Genomic DNA, 26,308 nt, shown 5'->3' on the forward strand with positions numbered 1-26,308 from the left:
ATTAAGTAACATGTAAAGCATTAAACTTTTTTTACCTTAAAATGCTCTGTAAATGCCAAATTTATTATTATTATTATTATTATTATTATTATTATTATTACTAATGAGAGAGACACAGAAGGAGAGCTAGGTAATTGGATATGAGAAAATAGTCCCTTATCATATTAATCTTTGCCACATTTCCACTTGGTCAGGACTGGCTTCAGTCAAAGGCACAACCTTTAAGAAACATAAGTCACTTTCATAAGGTTGTGCCTTATGAAACAACTGTTTTGTTGTTGACACAGGGGGACTTCAGGGTTTAATGAGGGCAACAAAACAAAACAATAATATATGCAAAACAAATGAAAATGCTCGGATTTGGAATCAGAAGACCTAATTATAAAATTTAGTTCTGTAACCCTTGCAGCAATCTATACGACCCTGAAGAAGTCACCTAACTTCTGTGGGACTCAATTTCCTCATTTGTAAAATGGAATAGGAATGAATCATTTTAAAAATTCTTTCTAGCTCCAAGAATCTGAGTAAATGAAATTATGTATAAATCTATTAAAAAAGGACCCGATTTCAGAAAAATATTAAGAGGGGGGCGGGAAGGAGTTTATAAAGAAAACAGTATTTAAAATCAAGAAAATTTTTCCTGGCTACAGCAGGGAAAAAATTTCTAGGCAGCTAAGGTAGCTTAATAAATAGAGTTTGGATCTGGATATAGGAAGATCTGTGTTTAAATCTGTGCTAAAAATCACTATGTGACCTTAGGCAAGTTACTTACTCCTATTCTGCCTCCATTTCCTCACTATGGGCATAATAAGGAATGTAATAAGGAGATAATAACACAAGTCTGTTTTGAGGATTAGAGGAGATATTTTCAAAAGATCTTGTTAACCTTAAACCATTATTTAAATGTTAGTTATTAGAGATACCTACCTACATGGCTCAGTGAAGAAAGTTCTGGGTCTGGAGTTAGTAATATCTAAGTTCAAATCAAGTTTCTAAGACTTAGTTGTGTGATCCTAGACAAGTCACTTAACCTTGGCTTACTTCTAGAAAATCACTTCAGCATCCTTGCCAAGAAAAATCTCTTGGCCAGTATTGTAGTGCTATGCCCATGGGGTCATTGAAGAGTCAGACACAACTGAATATGTTATTATTATTTTTATCATTGGCATTTTATCATTAATTTCTTTAGACAAAAATAACAAAATGGACCAAGTAATAATTTATTCTGTATTGATTTCTCTGAATTCAATTAATTCAACAAACAATTTTTTAAAAAATCTACCCAAAGAACTGGGTAGTGGGGAGTCCATCAGTCCACAAACAATTATTATACACCTACATACATCAAGAAAATGGGACAAAGAAAATATGTGTGAATTTTCCGTATTTCTGTCTCCTAATTTTTCTATCTAGCATTTTAAATAACACATTGAAATACAATTTATATGAACTGCTTGATACAAATATTGCTGTATTACTCACAATCCATTTTTACCAAGAATAAAAGGTTTCTTTTATATTAAAAAAAAACCCCTCTAATACCATATCTTTTCATTGCCCGAAGGCTTAAACATTTTCAGAGACACAAACTATAGTAATAGCAGTTTGCAAATGAAGTGGTTTGTAAATCTTAAACTGCAATTTTCTTCCAAAGAAAACACCAACAAAAAAAATGCTCTCAGAGGAGAGATGAAACTGTAAAGGTTTCTACTTGATATTCAGATACTGCTTTCAAAAAAACCCCCCCCAAAACAAAAACAAATCCACATTCCTCTAAAGCAACACCTACATCTCTACCAAGCAACAGTAAATAGCAAAAATCTGTTCCTTTATATTATTTGCTCAGACCAATTATTTAACTGCATGACTTATTTTCTCTGGTCCTCTGCAGAGCTTACAGTTCAGAAATGCCTTCACAAATAAGAAAAAGTAGTAGTAAATAGGCATAGTTATCAATAATGTATTTGTGTATTAAAGCTCTTCAAATTAAATATAATGCTGCTCATAATCCACTCTTCAGATGACTGTTTATATAAATTAGATTGTTTTATCATGCTACAAGACAATCAGACATTTTTAAAAGACAGAGAAAAGGATCTCAAAAAACACACAAATGAAGTTCTATATTGTTAAATGAATAAAACTAAATGGATTTCTTCTCAGAGAGTGATAAAGTGATATGGACAGTCCTCAACTCTAAGAATTTGATTTTCAGGGAATTTCTCATACTTCATGCTATCACACCAAAGATTATGACCCCTGAGAAAGGTAGGCAACAGACAAATGAAGATTCCTTCTCCTAATATGTGCTGTAAGGTTTCTTCAATCACAAACATATTCTGACCCTGTGGGTTCTACCAGATTGCATCAGCAAAGTTTGGGTGGTGCAAAGTGATACACAAAGATGGATATGCAGGTGTGTTAGGAATGCTATCTCTTTTTGTTGTGGTGTTTCAATCACTTTAACTATTTTGACTTTTCATGACCCTGCTTGGGATTTTCTTGGCAAAGATAGTGACGTGGTTTACCATTTCCTTCTCACCTCATTTGACGGATGAGAAAACTGAGGCAAACAGGATTAAGTGATTTGTCCAGGGTCACCAACAAGTACATAACTGAGGTCAGATTTGAGCCCAGGAAGATGAGTCTTCCTGATTTTATGCTTTGCTCCCTATCCATTGCCACCACCTTGCTGCCCTATCTCTTTTAATGTGCTATTGTTTCTGTGGGGAAATTCTTCTTTTCATTATTTTAGTAATGTATGTGTGTGCATGTACATTTGTGTGTTTGTGTGTGGCTAGACTGACCCCATGAAGACAAAATGATGCCATAGGCATAATTCTTTTTATAAGAAACTATTTTCTATTTCTATATTCATCTCCAGATACTATTTTAGTACTCAGGGACTAATAAACCATATATCCACAGATTGACTTAGAAAATCACAAGTTAGCACTAACTATGTCTTACTGTATTTTTATTTATTTTATCAAATATTCTCCAATGATTATTTTAGTCTGGTCACATTGTTGTGGACTTCATGTGACCTAGTTGCCTGTTTGATACCTCTGTCATCATGCATGTCTTTTGGTTGTATATCTCTACTAAAGTCATATTAGCTGACCTAGCCTCACATCTCTTGTTTAACTTCTGAAATGGTTTATCAACTTTACCTTTGATCAAAATTACCTTTGTTTGATCTCAATCACCCCTCCTCCCATGTCCCAAGGTAGAATGACTCTGTCTTAGCTACACCAGGTACCTCTATATCCTCTTCTTTCAAAACTCTGCTGACTTTTGACCTCATCATTCAACTGAAACTGCCCTCTCCGATAAGCAAGGGTTTTCTAATTGCCAAATCTAATGGCATTTTCTCAATTGTCATCCTCCTTGTAGCTTTTGCCACTATTCATCACTGTTTCCTCCTTGATTCCATCTTCTGTCTGGATTTTTATGACTATTACCTCCTACCAGTACAACCCACTCCTTCTTACTCGAATGAATTTTCATCTAGGTCATACCTGCCATCTAGAGATTTCCCAAGACTCTGTTCTAAATCTTCTTCTTTCTTCTATATTTCCTCACTTTGTTACCTCATTATCCTCCATGAATTTAATTATCATCTCTACAATGATTCCCAGAACTATATATCTAGGCTAAATCTCCACTTCTATATTCTTGCCCATTGAACTGTATATCTCAAACAATATTTGCTCAAACTTAACAAGTCAAAAGCAGAACTTATCTTTTCCCTCCAAAATCCTCATCTCTTCATAATTGCTTTCACAGACACCACTATCTTCCCAGTCATTCAGACTCATAATATTGGAATTATCTTTAACTTATCATGTGACCCATACCACATTTTGCAGCCTAATGTCAAATATTATTCACAGCTTTCAAATACAACTTTTTCACTCAAAAATGTCTGGAGTCCATTATAACCCTTTCCCTGGATTATTTATAATAGTCTTCCATTCCATTTCCCTTCTTCAAATTTTCCTCATTCCAATTCATTCCCCACCCAACTGCCATAACTTTTCTAAAGTATATTTCTATCCATGTTGCTCTTTACAGATAAACTATAGGAGGGAAAGGAAGCGTGGGGAAAGAAAGGAAGAAAGAAAAAAAGAGGAAAAGAGCTAGATAAGAGAGAAACTACAAGTGAAGAAAGAGGCAAAAGCATCAGAAAAAAAGAAAAAAGAGAAAGACTGATAATAGTAGTGAAGGGAGGAGAGGGGATGCATGGGCAAAAAGATAGTGAGAAGAAATATGAGATTGCATTCCCTACCCCTGTTATCAGATGAGCACTAACCTCAATTATTTTTAACTCTCTGGAACTCAATATTTCTACCAAATTGACTACAATAGTAGCTAATCCCTTATTCATACCAGGTTTTCTAACTCAAGTGCTGACATCCCATGTCTTAGAAATCTCCTCCTAGGGGCAGCTAGGTGGTATAGTGGATAAAGCACTGGCCCTGGAGTCAGGAGTACCTGGGTTCAAATCCGGTCTCAGACTTAATAATTACCTAGCTGTGTGGCCTTGGGCAAGCCGCTTAACGCCATTTGCCTTGCAAAAACCTAAAAAAAAAAATTCCCTTCTCTTTAAAAGTTTTGTTTCTAGTGCCATCTCAATAGTTTGGCTAGGCCACATTGGGAAAGGACTTGATTGCTAGCAAAAGAATCTTAGACTTTATTTGGTAGTCATTAATGGATTACTAAAGGGGAATAGGAAGGGATAAAGATTGCCATTCTGCTTTCATTGGTAACTCTTTGAAAAGTTCCAATAGTGGTTAGCAACTTTTCCTCAACTTCTAATCTTCCTCAACCTCTTCATTTTCTAATAGAAAATTATCTAGAGGCCTAAGAGATTAAGTGACTTGCCTAGAGTCATATTGACAGTTATGTGTGAGAAGCTAGATTTAAACTCATGGTTTCCTGGCTTCAAGACTGGCCCTCTATTGTGCCAAACTGCCTCTCATAACATCAAATACCAGAAGTAAATTTTATTCATCGAACTTACTTCTAAGTCCTATATATGACCTGGCTAATGGAGCAGAAAACAGTCTACTTTTGCTATAGGTAGTTTAGACCACTACGATAGCTAGCAATAGACTTGCCTTGGACATTAGAGCTTTCTTGCTTTGATTTATGAAGCCTTGCTCAAAAATGAAGGTCATTGTAAATTGTATTTCTTTGTAGGAAGCTCTTAGGAGTTGAATTTGAATCTACTGTGGACAACAAAAATATTTATCCTGATATTATTGAGTCAAAAGAGTTAAAGTAAGAGATTTATTGCAGAAGGTATGTTTAAAAAACATGGGGGAAAACATTCAGAATATTGCTCAGAGATTCAAAAGAGAGAGGATGAACTGGAAGCTAGAAAGATATTATGTAATTGAGTAGGAAGAGGATGCATGGCCAAGAGGCATCGTTATTTAAGAGTATATAGATCCAAGAGTTAATGAAATTTGATAAACACTTATTAAATGTCTACTATGAGTTAGGCACTGAAGGACAGACAATACAAAAAAGGGTAAAGGTCACTAGGCATGGTTCTTTTGCATAAGTATGTAATCTCAACTACTATGGAAAGTTGAGGCAGATGTATTGTTTAAGGAGTTTTCAGCTGCAATAGGCCAAAACCAATTTGGTATTTGCACTAATTCAGACACATATGTTAACCCCCTGGAAATGTAATTATTATGATGTCACAGGAGCAGTGAACAGATCAAAGCTTCAGGGTTGATCAGCAGGATTGGGAGACCCCATCTCAAAAAGAAAAAAAAATTACTGCCCTCAAAAATTTTAAATTCATTTGATTCTTTAAGCAGGCAAAATTGCATTGCAAATTTGGTAGAAATACTTTTTTTTCTAAGTCTCCTTTTACTTCATATTAACCAGAGACAAAATTCTGAAAACTTCACAAATATTTGTAAGCATTATTTTTCTCTCCTTTCATGTTTATTAAGTTGTGCTGTTAGAGTCTCCAAATTCACTTAACATTTTTTTCCTTGGGCCAGACACTTGTGTAATGGAAATAATATGCTCTGTGTTGGTGACTCTCAGTTGGAAGCATTATCTGGAAGAAATGGGGTCTAACAGTGTCAAGGATAGAAATTGAAATATTTGAACTGTGAAAAGTACCAAATGAAACAGCAAAGCAAATAAATAAATAACTTAAATAAAGATACTGGGCGGGGGGGGGGGGGGAATAGTTCCTCTATGAGAGAAAAGAGGAAAAAACATTAACTTGTTGAAACTGATATTGGGAATGATATTGAAAAATAAGAATGCAAATATAAAAAAAAGGATTCAATTCTATAAATATGCAGTGCCACATTACATGTCTAAACCCTGTAGTGTAACATGATGATCTAAACTTTTTTTGAACACTTCAATAAAAAAGTGATTATCCAATAGTAGGGAAGGAATGAACAAATTATGGTGTGTGAATATATGTGGAGTATCACCATAAAGTCTGGTACAGAGTCAGTGTTTAATAAATGTGCATTGATTGTAATATTATTGTATAATGGTATAAAATCTGAATATAAAAATGCAGAGATTCTTGGAAGCACTGATATAGAATAAAGTGGGGTAAAGCAATATACATAATGAGTACAATAATGAAAGGGACATTGGTATTGCAGAAAAAGCATTAAATTAGAAATCAGGAGACCATGATTCATTTCTTGACCCCGTCACTTACTATATGTATGACCATGGGCAATTCACTTTCCCTGCTTTGGGTGACAATTTCCTCACTTCATGGGATTAGATATCTAGGGTCCATGTTAACTTTAAATATATGATCATATGAACCAATGGCAATTAGGTGGAAGTTTGTAGAAGATATTAGAATAAAATGAGGCATTTATAGACCATTCAACATTTAACAAAAGGATACCCATTAAATCACAGTAAGGGAAGGATACTCAGTAAGACATGAATTGATGACACCTTGATCTGATTCAGCTGAGCAAAACTTGCTTGTCTTCTAGATTGTGCACTGTGGTCCACTGACCAATCATCAGAGTGGTAATAGAACTCCTATGGCTGCTTTATATGGAGACAAATAATAACGATTATAATAATTGTAGTTATCATTTAGATATTTTCTACTAAATGCACTAGTACTAAGAAATCTACAAATATTATCTTATGATTCTCATAACAACTCTGGGGGATGCTGTTATTAACCTCAATTTACAAATAAGGAAACTAAGGCAAATAGAGGTTAAGTGACTTGCCTAAGGTCAGTTAAGTATTTAAGAGTCTAAAGTCATTTTTGAACTCAGATATTCCTGAGTCCAGACCAAGGATTCTATCTATTGTACCCACCAACTGTCAAAAAAGAAGTGATGTCAATAATTTGTTCCAATTAAATTTCAAGGATGGCTTGAACACATTAAAAAAATAACTTCTATGGGAGCAAAGATTATTATCAAAGTATCACACTGGAAGAAGAACAATTCTCAAATCTCAACTATCCTAAATGAGAATAAAAAGGACATTGTATTGGTGAACTTTGTTTTCCTCTTTTTCTGTAATATCATTCAGTATTGAAAAATGATACATAAAATGTTTACCAGGTTAAAATTTACTATCACTTAGAAGCTCCACAATCTCCTTAAGAGTTCATCAATTTTTAAATTGTGACTCACTCTAGTATGGCTTATGGAATAATCTTGAAAAAATGTTAAGAAATAAAAATGATTGTTTCATAGAAAATTCAAAGCAAAGCACAAGTGAATTCACTATAAAGAAATAACTAATTCTCTTAGGATAAAGTCTGGCTATTCTGGTGATCTTTTTGCATTCTAAACTGATACTATAGTCTTATACCTGATCAATTTCCATATGGCATCTATTCACTTTTATTTCTTCAAAACTTGTCTTTCAAAAATGTTAACTAATTTGTTCCTGTATTTCAGGAAAAAATAAATTATTTTTCTGAATTGGATAATACACTAGACATTTCCTGAATCATTTTTAAGCATGGAAAAAAAAATTGTATTTTTTTTACTTTTCACAAAGTAATCATGGGAAATTATATTTAATAAGTCATCTTTTTTTTACAAAAAGATTGAATAAAGTCAATGAATACTAAATGATTTTGACATTTTGTATTTTCACTTGAAAACATAATTGGAAATTTTAATCCCCCTAATATTCAAGATTGTCTTAACTCAATTGATTTCCCTACTATTTCTTTTCTATGACTAGGATAGCAGAACAACACATACAACAAGTTAAATAACTTCAGGCTATCATTTTATCTAAAGACCTGTAACTGATGTAAATTCTTGACCTTGGCAAAACCGTCTAGGCTACATGAACTTTAGTTCTATCTGGACATAATGAAGTTAACAGGATTTCAGTTCTGGTACAAGGCTTGCAGAAATAGTCTAATATCTTTCAATTTTTACCTCAACTTCTTGTATAATCAACAACATTTTAAATTCTTGATGCATATTTTGACAAAAGAGACATTTTCCACAAATATTAAAACTAATCTACCCCTACAAAGCAGTCACCAAAAAAAAATGAATTAAACAAAGGTCATCCTTTAAATTTGGTAGTATAATATGAATACTGACCATTGTCTTTGACCAGCTTCATTGAACCTCAATGTTTGTTTTATTTATGTGACTGTTAAGTATAACATTCCTTTAACTCAGCTTCATAACTATAAAGTTATCACATTTGTTGTTCAAATGCCATAGATTCTTCAACTATTATTCAATTATTCAATCTCTGCATATGTTCCTTCCTTTTTTCCTACTATTTTGCAAGATAGAATTATTACATGATTAACAAAAAAAAACTTTTAAGGCAGTTCTTCAAAAAGGAAAAAATTATAGTCCAAAGCTCTCATCTTGTTATTATGAAGAATAATAAATATCAAAAGAAGTGTGTTCAAATTGTTCTTTAATCCTTTCATTTGACAAACATATAAGTGCTTCTTAGATGATACTGCAAATAGATCACTGGCCCTAAGGAAAACCTGAGTTAACATGCAGCCTCAGATATTCCCTAGCTGTGTGAACTTTAAAAGTCACCTATTTGCCTCAGTTTACTTATCTCTAAAATGGATATAATAAATAGTGCCTATCCCCAAATGCTGTAAGGATCAAATGAGATAATATAAAATATTCAGCAGAGTGCCTGGACAAAGTATGTGCTACAGAAATGCTTAATATTTCATTATTATTATTATTATTATTAATTATTCTTTGATCAGATTAATATGCTTAGTAGTATCCTTGTATTTTCTTTTATTTTGACCACATTTTGATTTCACAGATATAAAAGACTGGTAGGGAATGTCCACCAATGCATATCAGTAACTTTTTTTTCAATATATAGGTCCAGAGAGTTATCTGGGCAACGACTGTTTAAATGATTTCTTCACTGCCCCAAAACCAGTATGAAGCAAGGGAGGAACTGAATCTAGGTCAGTATTCTTGCTCCTGACTCATAATATCAGCCTTCAACTTTTACTGAAATTACCAGTAAGAGAAATGACACAGTCCCTACCTCTAAAGTAAATATAATTTAATATATGCTTATGCACACAAATATATAAACACTCAAGTTCATTCCAAGATCCAGTGTGTCAGGATTAAATCAATGTGCCAAGGTAAAATTCTCTGAGAAAAATCTGAAGAAGGGAAAGATTGCTTCAGGTGTGAATGAGGAAAGCTCTTATGGAAGAGAAAATACCAGAACTGAATTTTGAAGGAAGAATAGGATTTCAACAGGCAATAATGGAAACATGTCAGCTATGTGTGACAAGTTCAAGAAACAGTTTATAATCTGTCTATATGACAGGAGTATGAAGTACATGAAGGAGATAGTGAAAATAAAACCCCAAATAAAAAATGGAACAAATCTCTGAGATTTATAGGTCATTTTACAAGGAAACAAGGAGCCATGAGGGGTTTTTGAGCAGAGAAGTTTCATGAACCATGACAGGAGTTACTCAGTTCAATTTACTTAATTGATCTTAGGTAGTTTGACTACAAGAGCTTACACATAGACTGACAAACTCCTTTTATACTTGCATTTTCTGCTAACTGGTTTATGGATGGATTATCGAAGAATTCTAATTACTAATGATAATGATGTTGTTACTATTGTTAAAAGGCTAGTCAAAAGAAATAATAATAATAAAGAAAATCATACTGCTTAATTAAGCTAATTAGTCAAGTTAGAGTTATAGAAACTCTTCTAATTAACTTCTTAAAGAGCTACTATTAGGGTAAGGAAGACTCATTTCTTATCAGGACTCAAACAAAGAATATCATTTATTTTATGGTTTTGTGGTGGTGTCAATAGTGTCTGCACAAGGAAGCCCCCTAGAGCTGTCAGACCTGATGGTCTAATGGTATAATTTTTATCTTGCTTAGTTAAATTTCTCAGGCAGTTTTATCTATATTTCCTCCTTAACATCTCTAATTTTATCTTCTATTCAATTCTTCACGAGAGTTTGCTAAGACTTACAAGCACTGAAAACAACTTCTTGATGTGACAAATGTAGAAATAATACCATCAGTTGACTAAACAACTCCTGAAAATATGAGGACCCCATCCTTCAGGCTGATGACAGAGAAATAGAATATGGAACATAATTTTTAAGACAAGACATTTTCCTGGGTAAAAGACACTATTTCTTCAGAAAATATTCTGATAATATATGTGTGTATATATAAATCTGTATTTTTGTTTGTTTGTTTTGAATTTCGTTTATGTGTGTGCCCTTGAGATGTTATACAAAAATAAAGGAGAGGCAGCTAGAACTGGATAGAAAGGGAAAAATGGAATCACATGATTCCATAAAAAGACAGCAGAAAGTCTGAATGTTTCAAGCAAGGTAACAGAATAGGATGATGATGGAGCTTTGAGAGAAAGAGCTCTTTAATCCTTTGTGATGATTTCATACACTAATGGACTGAAATGTGGTTTTGTCAAACACTGATTAATGAGAGCACAGCTCTGACCAGGATTAGCTTACAAGTAAACTAGGAGGGTAATACTACATTTAGAATCTCGACATATAAGGTCAGTACAGAGAACTAGTCTCAAAAACCCAGTAATCATTCCTTGAAGAGGTATGTATGAATATCTCACAATAGAATTCAATTCAGGGAATTTCATCAGATGAAGCTGACTTCAAAAGCTGACTTCTTTCTATAAGTAGATGTTCAGTCTTAGAGACAGGAAAACTTGGGAAGAAATTCTACAACTGACATATTTCATCTCTGAGTCCATCAGCAAGTCACACAAACTCTTAGTATCAAAGACTATTTTCTACATCATAAATTACAGGAGAGTTGTTTATCAGCATTGATACAAAGTTTACATGTAGGGAAATTTTTGACATTGGCAAAATCATAAGTCTGTGCCAACAAACACACACACACACACACACACACACACACACACACACACACACACACAAAACCATAATATTTTAAAATATTTCTATAGTGCCCTGTCTCCTAGGTACACAGAATATTTCTGTGATGTGGAATACAATTGACTTAAATTGAGTATGATTAATGGTATCACCCAATTCTGGGGGCAAAATCAAAAGCCATGGTAGTTTCTTGAATTTAACCTAACCTAAACTACAACTTTCCTCTGAATTTCTAAAAATTTAAATTCCGTAAACATCCTCAAATATGAGATGATAAGCATGTGCTTTAAACAAATTTCTTCTGAAGTTGCTTTTTTCCCTATTATTATTATTATTTTATATAATGTGCTTCTCAATGAGGTTCTTAGTACCATATAAGGGAAGTCAATTTCAGCAGAATCTTTGATCAATATTATCTGTTTTTATAGCTTCAGGATTCCTCATGGGTAGAAAATTTCTACCATAGCTTATACAGTCATACCTTTCTTCATAAAGACAATGTGTTCCAACAACCAATTTTTTTTTTTGCAGACTCTATGTGCAAAGAAGAAATAACCTATAATGCACCAAAATGCATGCAAGATGCCAGGAAGGTTGGTGGAAGTCCCAGTAGGAATTTTTATAGAATGTAAGCTCCACGAGAGAAGGAATTATTTTGATTTCAGTGAAGTATCTCAAATTCTCAACACAAAGGAAGTGCTTCAAAAATACATATTTAATTATTGACATCGTTGTATGCTAACAAAACTAGAAATTTTATTTTAAGGTAAAACAAATTACAAATAGCTATGGTTATGGGAGAGAAGGAAGGGACTGAAGTTAAAGGTGAAAAGAATTACCATCATCTTCAACATTAATGATAACTGCTTTTCAAGCTGGGACACATGTTACATAGCCTATAAACTAATTCTATAAACAATCCTATAAACTAATTCTTAAAAGTATGATTGTTCAATTTTAGACATGAGACTGAGAAAAGAAAAGTGACATGCCTTAATATCTGAGATAGAATCCCTTATTGATTTTCCAAGTTCTGTGTTTTATTCAATATACCATGGAAGGGAGGCAGGTAAATATGTAGAGACCTTGTTGAATTGTTGGAGGTGAGTTCTAGATACTGGGGTAAGTCAATTAGATGGTAAATTCTTGTTAGAAGGAATTGATACCTTATTGGCTTCATGAGGACTGGGAGTGGTTATAGAAGCCAGAGAGCAGGAACCTGAAAGGAAGGAGGGATTCTCAAGCAAGAAAGGAAGAAGGCTCAAAAAGAAGAACCTGGAGACCAAGAAAGCAAACAACTGATTTCATTGTTCTGATCAGAGTCCTAAATATTTACCTTGATTGTACTGAGAAGTATTTTTGTCCCCACAGCTATACATGTCTAAGAGGGAACATCACCTCAGAACCCTAGGACTCGCTCTAGCTCTACTTTGCATGATTTAAGAGAACTGCTTTGAAAAATCGAAGCAACTTTCTTTTAGGAGTTTTATCTCCAGAGGATACACTAGCTGAGACATCCTTGTACTTTTTATGGGCATCCAGGTGGGTGCTCAGTGGAGCTAATGATATAGAGAACTGAGCATTATTATTAATATTTGCAGACACTGAGAAAATATTTGCTTTTGGTGATTTTATTTTTCCACTTCATTTCCATTCCTGTGTTGATCTTATAAAGCAATCTCTTAGGGAAAAAAGGCATTATGCAAATTTAGTTTAGCACCAAGTGATGCTTTATATTATATCACGTCATTAGGCACCATCCTACTATGTCTCATGAGTTCTTAAAAAAAAAAAATCTTTTCTCTTCTTTCCCTCCCCTTCCCAAGAAGAGATCTATTGTCAATCTAAAAATCAATTTAGTAGAAGTGTTTTAGAGTTAATTGTATTACTCAATAGTCATTCTCATGTATATCATTCCTGTCTTATCACCTTACTTTGAAGAGTGACATTAACTCCTTTAAAATAATCTGTCCAGTAAAATTCTGAGTCATAAGCAGTCAGTGGGCCTCCATTGTCTGTAGCAATACTATATTGATGATAATAACACACATATTTATCTGAATGGTTTTTTTCATGACATTGGTATCTGTTCTCATCCCAAAGCTTTTGAGTGTAACTTGTTTAATAGTCCATGGAAGTTTTGCTGAATAGAGGTTTTCTCAGTTTCTAAGCCATTTCCAAACCAAATGAGAAACTTTAATATGGAGAAAATATAAAGGTCATTTCAATGAAGAGAATGATGCCTGGACAAGTTGAAACATCATCACCCCGAATTCCTGTAGGCACAAGTTTCTTGAGATAATATAGCAAGAATATTTGTCACTATCATAGTACTTCATGAAACTGGGGAAAAGATTGAAGATTTGGTAGCATAACTGGAGGCTATATTTTCTAAAGTTACACAGATTTTTCTTCTCTCACTTTGAAGAAAATCCTGTGTCTTTAAAGACTTAAGAAATTCAATTTTCTATGTGAGATAATATAATATCATATAATTTTTTCATATTATAGGATTGGAAGGGACTTTAGAAAGTCATCTCCATTTCCCTATACATGAGGAAGAGTCCATGGACACTAACCCGGAGAACCATTTGCCTTATTCTTTTAAATCTTCAGATAAAATCTCACCTAAATCCTTTATACTGTAACTGAAACCATTTTTCTCTTCTGCTTTCTATGGAAATAGTAAGCACTGCATTTTCATCACAATTTAAGCCCTTCTTATCCCAGTTTTATAAACATATAGCCTCACTGCCTTTACTCTCTTCATACTTTTTTTTGTATTTTGTAGTTCTCAGAACTATATCTTATGCAAGTCACTTAAATTTCTCCTTCCATGAACTGTCTACAGAAATGAAAGGTGGTAGAGCTCCCAATGCAATATAGGGAGAGGGAGAGAGGAACAGAAATGGGATCTGTGATTATACTGATACTGGGAATTCATGGATAAGGAAACTGTCTCTAATAATATAGATCAAAAACTTTTTTATTTTTTAATTTTCTTGCAACTTACAGTCTTAGAGAGATGTATTTAGTACTGAGAAACTGAAGTGACTTGCTCAGTTACACAGTAAATATGTGTCCTAGGCAGAAATTGAATCTAAGTCTTCCTGATTTCCAGATAAACTATATGCTACCTCTGTGTATCAACAATCTGATATATCTGATATATCAACAACTATGTGTTCATATTTGTGTGTATGATATGATTGTATGTTATATGATATATAATATTCCACATGTGATATTTAATCTCTAAAATGTAGTTCTGAATATTATAAGCTTTGTGACTTGAACTTGTTTCAATTTCCCAAAGCAATATCTATGCTTTCTCCAAGAAAATTACTTAAATTTATCTCGTTGTCTCCTAAGACAGTGGTCTGACACAAATTTTACCATTAAGTTTGTAGTCTTCACCTCTTTGATCTCCTACTATCAACTCTTTATTTCTTTTCACAAAGACATATTGGTCCGAACAAAAAAGCTGCATTCGATACCCGAGGAGTGGTTAGACTAAGAATAGCGTCAAGAACTGGAAGATTACAAGAGTATACAGGTAGATGTTTAACAAACAGTTTCCAGAAAACAAAGCACAAATGACACACAAATTTAATCTCCATTATTAACATTTTCTTCAGCAATTTCTTAAGGTACAGCAAAACAATTAATCAAGCCCTTGATTTGGAATATTTGCTACAGTATTTCCAAGATGTAAATGCTCACAATGAACACTTTTTGTCAGACAATTTAGCATATTTTTTTATTATATAAATAGTATGGTGCAGCTAAAAGAAGACTCAGCTTGGCATCATGGTTCTTCTATTTATTTGCTGTGTGAGTATGAGGAGTCAGGACAACCAGAATAGAGTGAATAACTAATGAATAGCAACCAGTGAATAACAACTAGTGAATAGAGTTTGAGTCTGAAGTTAATTAGAGTCAACTTCCCAAATGCAAGGAAATTCACATCTGGCCTCAAACACTTTCTAGCTGAGTAAGTCACAGCAAACCCTATTTGTCTCAGTTTCCTCAACTATAAAAATGTGATGGAGAAAGAAATGGTAAAGCACTTCAGTATCTTTGCCAAGAAAACTCCAAGTGAAGGCATGAAAAGTCAGATACAACTGAAATAACTGAACAAAAAACAAATGAAAAAGTCATTTCTTTTGAGGTTCAGTTTCCTCATCTACAAAATGGGCATAATGCCTCCCATAAAGCTTGTCACAAAGAAATAAAGTAGATAAACTATAAAAAGCTGCATGCATTTGTTTTTATGGCAACCTACATAATTTTTAACCATAGTTCTATCAAATTAATGTTCTGTCTCCTTATATGAGAGTTAATTTATTCTTTCTGTGTAAATTATCGTATATTTCTATATAAGCAATGTAAAAATATTTAATTTTTCTACTTCTGCAACTTGACAAAATGTTGTAAATTGTAATCTTAAAATCTTCCAATGTGTGCTTTCATTAATAAATTTAATGAATATGTAGTCAACTTTGAATTTTAAGTCAAATCCTCTTGTTTCTGTTCCCTTACACTATTTTAGCCATCATTTCACAAAGTGCCCAACTCTTTCATCCTCTTCTCTCCTGGCTCCACTTAGGACTCTCTCTGGCTTTTCACCTCCTCCTAACAACATTGTCCTCCCCACTTTCCATATTTTTTTCACATGCTGTCAGATCTGATGCCCTAAGTTCCTTAAGGAAAGGGCCTTTTTAACTTGTATTTATATTTCTTTTTTTCACAAAGTGCCTGGTACATAGTAAGCATTTATAAATACTTTACCTACCTACACAAAGCATCCCAAAGGGCTTAGTGTACTTTAAATGATTAAAGGTATTAAATCTTAAAACTACACTGAGGTTTTTTTGGATATCTTGTATAAACAAGTTGGCTAATGAACACCTATTCTGCTCAATAATTTGCTTTGCTGACATCTCTAAACTGTCTTATTTATTTTTAAATTTCATGAAACTTGTAACTGGAAAGTGATACAAGGACCCTCCCACTTCAGTCTTTAAAGAAGCTTTGAGCAAAATTTACTCTACTGAGGGCAGCCAGGTTGCACAGTAGATAGAGAATTGGGCCTGGAGTGAGGAAGACTCATTTTCTTGAGTTCAAATCTGACCTTAGACAATTACAATTTATGTAATTTGGAGGAAGTCCTTTAATCCTATTTGACTCAGTTTCCACATCTGTAAAATGAGCTAGAGAAGGAAATGGCCAAACATTCCATTATCTTTGCTAAGAAAACTCAAAAAAGTTGAAAAGAGTTGGATACAACTAAAACAACTAAACACCAACAGCTTTGTTAAAGGAAGCACTTTTCAGGGGCCCCACAAAGCCCAGGCAATCTGTCCTCAAAACTATTAAAGTCTATAAAAATTCTATCAGAATTTACATTTATCAAATATTCAAAGTTAATCATTAAATGCCCAGTGAATAACATAACCACTATACTACAGTAGAGGAAGCCCAACACATTGCTTCATCTTTGTTTTCATCTTGCTACTTCAAGTTTAACAACATACACCACCATTCAGAAATCATCTCTTCTTTTAACAGATACCTTGAGTTAATCAGTTATTCTGGTTCTTTAGCCAGCAATAATTTGTTGTTGTTCATCTTTTATTCTTGAAGAGAAGAGGCTTTATCTATAACAAAACAATAATTTAGATAGTCTAAGTCTCCCTACAACTCCTAAATTGTCAGAGTAGGCACAATATATTTGTATGTATGTATGTATTCTATACAAACCTATTTCAATTATATTAGTAATCATATTGTTGTGCTTCTATTTTGAAATGCTAACATTTCATTCCTAGCCCCAGGAACCCCCCCCCAAAAAAAACTAAATGATACTTTTTTCAATAACTTCTCTTTCATTCACACATGATTTCATCATAATCTTCCATAGGTGCCTAGTGTTTTAATGTCTAGATTAGCCTTTCTTATTCCTCTGCCCTTTTCTTATCAAAACATCTAAATTATATTCCCAGTTGAACATCACCATAAATAGTTTCACAAATAGATTTGACCTTTTAGCACTTTGATCTAGCTTCTCTGAGTTAAAGTATGTAAACCATTAGTCATTAAAATATAAACTCCTTGAAGAAAGGAACTCTTCCTTATATTAAACAGAAGCAAAGAACAAATAGATAGAAAAATGAATGAATATGCCCATCAATTTGGGAATTGCTAAACAAATTATGGTACATGAATACTATGGAATATTATTGTTCTATAATAGATCATAAATGGTCGGACTCTAGAGAAGCATGGGATTACTTACAGGATCTGATGCTGAGTGAAGGGAGCAAAACCAAGAGAACAATGTACACATCACCAGCATTGTGAGATGATCAACCTTAATGGAAGCAGCTCCTCTCAGCAGTTTAGAGGGCTAGGACAACCCTTTTACCCTGACTATAGACAATGTTACTCTCATCCAGAGGAAGAAAAACAAAACAGAACAAAACAAAACAAAAAAAAACCCAACCCTTCAGAATCTGATGAACACATTATAAAAATATCTCTTATGTATCTCTTTCCCTTAATCCTAATTGCACATCCAAAAATGACTAATCTATAAACATGTTTATCCAAAATATGTATGTACAATGCTAATCTGACTGTTCACCGCTAAGGGGAGGGGGATGGGAAGGGAAGGTGGAAGGAAATTTTGTAACTTAAAAATATACATGTGCATATGGATGAAATAAATACATACATACATAAATAAATAAGAATGACAACTAAGAAAGAAAGAGAGAGAGAAATGAATGAATGAAAGAATTCATTTTCTGCCTTTGTATTCCCAAGTCCCTGCACAGTGTCTTTCATATAAAAGTCATTTAAAGCATTTTGTTAATTTAAATTGAGTGGAATATAGAATATCATTCTCAATTAGACTGAGTGGTCAATGTCTGTATGACTTCCTCTACTCTCTGGGTCAATAGTCACCATACTGCTCACAATTTAACCATGAGATTTAGATTTTTATTCTTTGCATTAGGAAACTATTCCTTATCTGGTTGAAATGAAATAAATAAATAAAAACCTCCCCAAACTGGTTATTTCATCAATTTGAACCTAATACATGAGCAATGCAGTCTCTTGAAAAACCAGAAAAATATCAACACTTAGTTTTCACATCCAATACCTAGAAAGAAGAAATAACCTTTTCTAGCATTTTTTAATTTCATCAAAATATGATTCACAGATTCTATTTGAAATATCATGGTATTAACAGCAATGAATGCCAAGTGAAATATAGAAAGCTAGGTGTTTGGTTTTTATTTCATATCAAATTTTTTTTTCAAAATCATTCCAGATAAATTCTCTTCAAAAATCTTTTTTAAAATAATGCATAAAACTTAGATCCCATACTAGTGAGAATGAGTGCACTTCTGAGGATCAGAAGGTGAATTTCAAATAGAAGCTATGTTCAATATTCTCCCAATACCCTGGAAATATTTTTTTAAGGTTTCCCATTTAACTGACACATTTCAGTATTCATTCCCATAGCCTTGAAGTCTGGAATAATATTTATTTCCAACCAAATGTCTTTCTTTGATATAAATTTCAATTGATTTCCTAGTTAGAATTGTCCATATCCCAATATGTTCTCTTGGTAATGAGAACTATTCTTAATATTCTTACCTCTAAAATTTTAAATGGTAATACAAAGGGTATGATTTGGCATTGCTTATTTACCTATCATTCCAAAACACCATTCAATGTGACTATAAAAGTCATTCCCTCCGTCACTGGACTCATGGTAAATTGTGGATAAATATAATGGGTAATAGAATCCAGGTTACTTATGGGTGACTTCCTATTTCAGAGAAATTCCACCCTCCACTTGTGAGGAAATAAAACTTTTGAAAATAGTTCTTGGAAAAAAAGATTTATATATTATTTCTTCTGTAAGCATGCCTATAGTTATGAAATCTTGCTTTTATTTTTTCTGGGCTCCTTTTATATTTACCTTTTATGGCAATAAAATAATGATGATACAGGGTTCTAGCTACACTGAATTTCTTCTAAGACCTGGTCTACCTATCTATTTCATCTTGAAGGTTAAGAACTATTCCTTGGGGGTAGATGATATCCTGAGGAGTCTTTCTTTTTCTTTTTTTCCATTTTTAGGTTTTTTTTTTTTGCCCAAGGCCATACAACTAAGTAATTATTAAGTTTCTGGGGTTGGATTTAAACTCAGGTACTCAGGTACTCCTGATTCCAGGGCAGGTGTTCTGTCAACTGCCACCTAGCCACCCCCGACCCCCCGAGGAGTTTCTTAATACAAGATCAGGACAATTCAATGGTAGGTGAAACATAGATGATAAGGATCTTTCTTTTTTCTTTCATTCTTTTTTCTCTTTTTTCCTTTTCCATTCCTTTTTCATCCTTCTTCTCTCTTTCCTCCTTCTTTCCATTTTGCCATGCTGGCCTAACAAGGCAGTATGGTGCAATGCAAAGGAATGATGAAATGTATGAATTGAAATGTAGTTGGGAAATATTTAAGAGAATACAATTAAATAGATCATATATAATGTCAATTTGTGATTTTCAAGTCGATTTGTAGCTGCAGAGATTCCTTTCTATTTAAAATCAGCACGCTGGTGTAACAAACACTTGAAATGAAAAAAAACTTCAGTTTGTATTCTAATTCTGTCATTCATTATTCATTGATTAGAAAAACTATCTCCCCTTTCTGGATTGCACCTGAAGTAGTGATTGATAAATAATAAATAACCCCCCTCCAATTTATTCATTTGTACTTTCAGTTAGCTATAGTCAATACACAGCAGTTAACAGTCTTTCATTAGCTAAGGAAATCTACGCATTGGGTAAACACAATGACTCTAATGAAACAATTTTCTTCATCACCCTACTTGAGGTGATTAATTTATATGAGTATATATAATGTGTATAGACATACACATACACATATTCATACCATTGCTCAAAACTGAATATGAGCCTCCATTTTTCTCAGTTTCTTAAAAGAGTGTACATAAGAATCCTCATTGACCCCACAGCATGGGAATTCATAAGACGTTTTCACTCCTAAGAATTCTGCCTTTTAGTAATCTGAAATATTGTTCATAGTTACTCATTTATTTAAATCTGTGTACATACTTCCGAAACATAGGCTTTAAGACTCATAATCAGATAATATATCTGTTCATTCCTAGTACTAGAATGCCAACAGTGATGTGAGACTAGACTGTAGCTACCTCTGAATGTAAATAAAGAATTACGTTAGTGGCTTGAGATTCTTAGATGAATACAAATGGGAGGTATTCTTAGACTAAGCTAACAAGACTTCTATTGTTGTTCTAGTGTTGTTCTGAGACCAACCCTGGGTCTATCAAGAGAAGACACTTAAGGCTTCACTGTACTTCTGCTAGCTGAGGTCCATTTTGGTCTTGGTGCTACTTGTGTCATGACCTCACTTCAGACCCCCTGCTTAGAGACTGACTGGTCCCTGGAGCCTTGTTAGTCTTATCTTCCTGTCCATGCTAGAGCCTTGGGCTGCAGAAGGTCTCTTCCCCCCATTCCCATACCGCTCCTCACAGAGACCCAGCTTTCTGTAGAACCTCTGTAAGATAGCTGCTTGGGACTCTTTGCTAGTGTCATCACTAGCTGCAGAATGTTCCCTTTTGATATCTTTGTCCTATCTAAATAACTTCCTTAACTTTTACCCATGAGCAGACACAAGAGAGCATCCAGTGCTTTGAGCAGCAGGCAGGGTTGTGAGATGCAGGGTACACTCCCCATAAAGGCCTCGCCACAGAAGGAAAGCAAATACCACCACGTGGCAGAGGCAGTCCAAAAATTGAAGTTTCAAAGTGGAGATATGACAAAAGAAGATCCACTGATTGTTTCAGCCCAGTCATCTCCAACCAGTACACCCCATTCTTCTCCCAAGCAAAAGCTTAGAGGTTGGTTTATTCATGGAACTTCTACTTCCTTAGCTGGCCTAGCCATCAGAAGCAAGGATGCTGGGAATGGAGACAGAGACAAACCCCCATCTGAAAAATGGAGTCTTTTTTGGATCAAGAACCCTTCAGTAATCCAACTCAGGTTTCAGTGTCCAGTCCTTCAGAGATAATCAGAAGCCATCACCAGTGGAATTTATTCAGGTTCAAGCTACTAAAATTTCAGATGATCCAGCAGCCTTCAAGTCACCTAAAAATGGATCTTCCAGGGACGGAAGGAAAGAAACAATTTCCACAGACCCATAACCTCAAACCAAGGGACATGAATGTGTTGGCGCCTACAGGGTTCTAAATCTCCCTTTTTTTAAGGTTTTTGCAAGGCAAGGGGGTTGAGTGACTTGCCCAAGGTCACACAGCTAGGTAATTATTAAGTATCTGAGATCAGATTTGAACTCAGGTACTCCTGACTCTAGGGCAGGTGCTCTATTGTGCCACCTAGCGGCCGCTAAATCTCCCTTTCCATATGAGCAATATTGTTTTCCCTAGTGATCCTCTGTTATGTAGAGGGAATATCTTACACTTTTCTTTCTTCCCATCCACTTTACACTTAACATAGGAAAGAAGTCATCCATTTACATTTCTACTGAGGATGATATTTCTGGGGAGTTGGTGATTGTTTATTCAAATATTTGTAACAAAGCTTAAATCTTTGTAATTCAGGAAGACATATTTTGTAATGTCTCAAAGTTGGCTTAAATAACTTCTCAGAGTACAGTTGACTATAGCCAATTACTGAACTATAGAACCAAATTGTAAGGGGCAAGGGGAATAAAACCTAGTAGACTTTGTTCTGCATATTTGCCCCCCCAAAAAAAAAGAGTGAAGACACTCAAGAAAGATGATAGCATCCAGTTACTTTGGACAAGTTGCTCTTTCAGGTCTATAGTTTTCTCTCGTTTGTAAATTGATAGGGTTGAAAAGTTAATATAATAATGATAGTTAACATTTGTCTGACAATTAATGAGTAGCAGGTACTGTGGTGAGGACTTGAGAGACACCCATAGTTACTAAGAGCAACCTGGATGAAGCTCCAGAAAAGAAGAATAGAAAAGAGAAATCATATTTGTTGAAGAAGTAGATGAGAATAGTCACAAGAAGCTAGAGAGAAGAGATTATACAGAAGAGAGGATCAATGATGTTAAAGTCTATGGAGACATCAAGGAAGATGAAGATTCAGAAAACAAATAACTATTAGATTCAGAAATTAAGATGTTTTTGGTAACTCTGATGAGGGGTGTTTTAGTTGAACAATGAAGGCAAAAACAATAAAGAGTTGAGAAGAATGGAGTATGACATTGGGCAAGTGATTTAACTCTTGTTAAAAGGAAATGACAAACTACCACAATATCTTTTCTAAGAAAATCTTAGATGGAGAGGGTCATGAAGAGTTGGATATGCCTGAAATGACCAAAGTAAAAACAAGGAGAGGAGGTAGAGAAAATAATTGTAGAAGGTTTTCTCGAGTTTAGTTACGGAAAGGAAGAGAAATATATAGGATAATAGTTAGCATGGTCAGTCTGATCAAGTGAAGGTGTTGATAGACAGCTGTATCTGATTGGCTATGCACTATATTATCCCCAACCAGAGAAAGGTAAACAAAATGAAACAAAACAAAGCAAAACACATAGTAAAAAAGGAACCCTTCCAAATCTGTTAACACTTTATAAAAATTATCTCTTCTATATCTTTCTCTTAATCCTAATTCCTCATGTCAAAAATTACTAATTTGTAAATATGTTTAACAATATATATACATACATATACGTAAAATGCTAACTTGACTATTCTCTTACTGAGGGGAGGGGGTGATAGAAAGGAAGGGTGGAGGGAAATTTTACAACTCAGAAATATTCAGGTATATATATATATATATATATATATATATATATATGGATGAAAATAAATAAATAAATACTTTAAAAAAAAGTAGGTGTATGAGTGATGGATGATGATAAAGGTAGATTGAAGGAATCTCAGAGGTGAAGTTAATGAGTGATGACGGTAGTGAAAAAGGCTAGAAGCATCAAAGAGTATTCTGATTACTTTACCAGGGAGAACAAGTTGGAGTGCTGAGTAAAAATACAATTAGTGCTAGAAATAATGAGGGAGTCATCAGAAGGGATCTTAATTATTAGTGAATATAAGGAATACAAACTGGGAAGGGAAAAGGAAAGATGCAAGAGTTTATTTGTTTTGACAGTGACGATTGCCATACCAGTGGAAAAAAATCATCTTTAAATAATCTAGAACATTGTACACTTTAATTTCACTTTAGATAATAACTTTCTACTTATCTATTTTATGGATGTAATTCTACATAGCTGCTTTTTTTGGCAATAAAACAAATAAGTGAAAAAAAGGTGGAAAGGTACATATTCATATTATTGGTAGACATTAGAAGTATATTGTCTTTTTGTTTCTTTGTGGGTGTGCTAGTTTTATCATGTTAGGTTCAAATAGATTTTTTTTCTGTATGAAAGTAAATACAAATCAAAGGGAAAGTGCATGAAAACTATTGCTTTCTTTTGTTTTTATTTCTCTACTATAACACTTTATCCTTGAGCATTTGAAATCACTCTCAATTTACCTTTCTAATGTTAATCTTGAAACAAAGATCATCTTCTAATTATAGCTTTTACAGATGTTCCTTTTTTCTAACGTTGCATCTTTTGGAAGATTCTGAATTTGTGTCTTTTTTTTCTAAAGGACAAGAGGTTTGTTTCTAGTGTTCCTTTTAATCCACTGAAAAAACAATTTGTTAAAGGAGAAAAAAACACAGTATTTTCCCTTAAGTTCTAGTCTATCGTAAAATCATAGAAACCACTTAAAATGTATGCCAAACAAAACAAATGACAAAGCAAGAAAAAAGCTAATTACAGAAGTAGCAATAGTATTCCTCCTTTACAAAAGAAGAGCTGTCATTATATTGTGTTCTTCATACACAATCTCTCTTGAACCTCACAATAACCATTTCATAAATTCTACGCATATTATGTCTATTTTACAGAGTAGGGAGCTGATGTTCAGAAATTTGCTTCTAGTCTCAGTCTGAACTGAAATCCAGGTCATTTCTGACACCAAAGTTCACTCTCTTCCTTGCCTTCTGATGAATAAGAATGGTTTTGTCCAAGAAGTTTCACAAATTTGAAAGGTAGAATGTCCCATTAACTATTATTATGAAAAAAAATGAGTTATGAATAGAAATATCTATTGCATGGGACTGGTAGAAATTAAGGATTCTTGTTATAGATTGCTATTGATTAACTTTGAATATCTGGATAAGTTGGTTAGGAAGAGAGGAAAGAAGCATTTATATAGGACCTACTAGGTGCCAGAAACGAATATCATCTGAAATTATCTTATTTAATAGTAATAATAATAATAATAATAATAGTTAACATTTATATAGAACTTACTGTGCTAAGCAATTTACAATTATTTATCTTATTTGAGGCTTACCATGAGAGGTAGCTGCTATTATTATCTTCATTTTAATGATGAGGAGAAAGATAGTAAGTAACTTAGAATCACATGGCTAGCAAATATCTGAGGCTGGATTTGAACTCATCTTCCTGACACTAGGACCTGTGTTCTGTGATGTCATTAGCTGCTTGAATTAGCTTCCTTAGCTTTAGTGCTGCTAAGGTTAGTTAGATGGCATAGTGGATAGAGCACTGGCCTTGGACTCAGGAGGACAGGAGAACAGGAGTTCAAATCCAACCTCAGAAGCTTGATTCCCACCTAGCTGTGTGACCTTGGGCAAGTCACTCAAACCTGATTGACTCACATCCAGGGCCATCTCCAGTCATTCAGATTCATATCTGGCCACAGGACCCAGATGACTCTGGCAGCTCCTCCTCACTCAAATCCAATTCATATACATGGCATCACTTCCCAGATAGCACAAACTTCTTAGACAATGAAGGACAAACATCATAGAGTATTTTTAGCTCTAAAGGAGCTGCCATACTATTGGGCAATTAGGTCATTTTTTTTGGTCTCACTTCTTTCTTACCTAGCCTTAATCACTGAATGGGCATTATTTCAGTTCAACTGAAATATATTAAAGACCTTAGTTTAAAAAGGCCTAGGTCTCCCCCTGCATCCAGGGCCATCTCCAATAGTCACTGGACTCAGATGACTCCAGAGGAGAGAGTGAGGTTGGTCACTTAGCACAGCACCCCCTTTTCCCTTCATTTAAATCCAGTTCACTTGCATGCCATAATGTCACTTCCCTGATGCCATGGTCCTTTTTGAAAATGAAATAAGAACAGCATATGGCATAATGGTTTAGTAATTTAACCTGAAGTTATAGAACTTGCTGTAGAATACTTCAACTGACCTTTACTAGCTGGACAAGTCAACTTCTCACAGACTGTCTTCGCATGGATAAATTACACAACCAATCAATAAATATTTATTAAACACAGATGAAGATCCTTTTGTTCAGTTAGCATTTATTAAATCTCTTCCCTGTGCTCGGCACTGATAATACAAAGATTAATCTAAAAACAGAGCTCAATTACCTAAGTTCAGAATGCAATATCTAGCTATGTAGGCACTAGAAATGCAGCCTGTGTCTGGAAGAAGAAAAGATACATATATGTCATCTGTATCTTTGCTCTTCTGTTGTTCCCCATATTTACAAAACCACCTACCCATAGTCCATATTTGCTTTTATGAAATCATACTCATCCTTCAACACCCAGCTCAAATGCTGCCTCCTCAAAGAAGTCTACCTTAATACTTTGTCTTCCCCCCACAAAGAATACAAATCCCACTTTGTATATTTCTTATGCGCATATCTTACTCTAGTTCATACATAGTTATCTGCATACATCTTGTCTTCCTTGGTAGCTTCTTAATT

At 34.0% G+C, this 26,308-nt stretch overlaps 1 protein-coding gene and 1 pseudogene across 1 annotated transcript in view; one reads left to right on the forward strand and one right to left on the reverse strand.

The window, feature by feature from the left end:
* The window catches only part of CNTNAP2 (contactin associated protein 2), a 2,968,630-nt gene that overhangs the window by 958,527 nt on the left and 1,983,795 nt on the right, over window positions 1-26,308 (reverse strand). The window lies entirely within an intron of this gene.
* LOC141493544 (putative monooxygenase p33MONOX) lies at window positions 11,965-21,733 on the forward strand (annotated as a pseudogene).

The sequence above is a fragment of the Macrotis lagotis genome, chromosome 7 (genome assembly GCF_037893015.1).
Source record: "Macrotis lagotis isolate mMagLag1 chromosome 7, bilby.v1.9.chrom.fasta, whole genome shotgun sequence".
NCBI lineage: Eukaryota > Metazoa > Chordata > Mammalia > Peramelemorphia > Peramelidae > Macrotis > Macrotis lagotis.